This window comes from Lissotriton vulgaris, chromosome 4_1, assembly GCF_964263255.1.
Source record: "Lissotriton vulgaris chromosome 4_1, aLisVul1.2, whole genome shotgun sequence".
Taxonomy (NCBI): Eukaryota; Metazoa; Chordata; class Amphibia; order Caudata; family Salamandridae; genus Lissotriton; species Lissotriton vulgaris.
Genome location: NC_141691.1, coordinates 1,836,749,341 through 1,836,750,931, shown reverse-complemented (window position 1 = coordinate 1,836,750,931; position 1,591 = coordinate 1,836,749,341).

Sequence of the window (1,591 nt, the reverse complement as noted above, 5' to 3'; positions counted from 1 at the left end):
AGGAAGGAACCAGATGCTGTCGTGGCGATCAGGTGAAGAGTGGACGCTTGACTCTGCAGCCACGTGGACCAGGAGGTGTCTTCGACGACCAGGATGGAGGCACGAGCTGTCCCACGCAGGCTCTCGCTGTCGGCGGTGTTGGTTCTGGATTCGGCGTCAACAGGCCTTGGCAAAGTCAACCCACGCGAAAGGCATCTGGTGCGGACCAGGAAGGTCCGGGGGGCTTTTCCTTTGCAGGGAAGCAAGGGCCAGTCTGGAGCAACCAGACCAACAGTGTAGATGTCATGGATCGTCGTCTAGGAGGTCACTAGCCAGCCGGCAAGTGACCAGACAACGCGTCGAGTAGCAATCAAGCAAAAGGGCCCCACGCAGATCTCGTGGATGCTGGAGGGCTGATCTTCTGTGCAGGAGCTGCTCGGGGAACCCACGCATCTCAGCTGTACTGCAGATGTAGGTAGAGGTCGGAGAGGTCTGGAAGTCCGGGTCTCGTCGGGCTCTGAAGTCTGGATCCACCAGGGAAGACGACAAAGTGAACCGCTGGAACGCTTGATGGTGCCTGCAGATGCAGGGTGGTCACTCCTTTGCCACAAGGGAGATTTCTTCAGTCTTCTGTGGAGCAGAACGTCGAAGTCCAGAGTTTCTTCTTTGTAGAGTTTCAAATCAGGATAATCTAATTTGGAATGGGACCAGCTCCTACCTTTATTCTCCTAAAGGGGGCTGTACTATGACTAGGTCCCTCCTATGGGTGGGACCAGGAAGGGGGGTGGTTACACCCCCTATCCTTTGTCTGGTTTTGCGCCAGAGCTGGGGCTGGAGTGCCCAAGCAACTGGTTTGAGCCGGTGTATGCACAGGGACACCTTGTGTGCCCCAGGCATGTCTCTTTCCTTTCAGGCCTGTCCTACCTTATACACAAAATCCTGTCTGGGGTGGTGCTAGCACCTCCCAAGGCAGGAAGCCCTTTGTCCAGACCTCCCTCACTGGAGGGACTCCCAGCAGCAGGAGGTCAGACTTGTGTCTGTGGTGGCAGCATCCATTTTGTGATGCTGAGGCTCGAGTTAACTTTAACCGGGGTTCACAGTTACATACATGTCGTGTCCCTAAAAGGGTGGAATGCTACCCCCATCGCCAGAATTGGCGAGGGGGTAGTATTCCAATTCGTATGACACCTTACTCGACATGTTTTGATAATGCTATGCCAAAGTTAGCAATAACCGCGAGGATTATAATGCACGTAAGAGTATATGGTATAGCATTATCAAGGAAACAGCTGAAGGACTTGGTTCCAAAAGCTGCAGACAGGCTCAGCTCATGCCAGAGCACTATCTCACATAATTCCAAGCACTCTGCCTCCAGGATTGTTAAGGCCTGCCATAGGAGTGACTTACAGGTATATGTGTCCATTTTAGGTTTAGATATAGGTATACTATATCTAAAGCAAAGGGTGATTACACCACCTTGCCCCAGCTGATTGATCAGCCAGTTGTGTCAGATTTGGATGGCCAGCCAGGGGTGGCATAATACATGCTGCAGCCCCTGGTAGGCCTAGGGTGCACTTATGCCCTGGGTACCTATGGTACACTGTACAAGGAC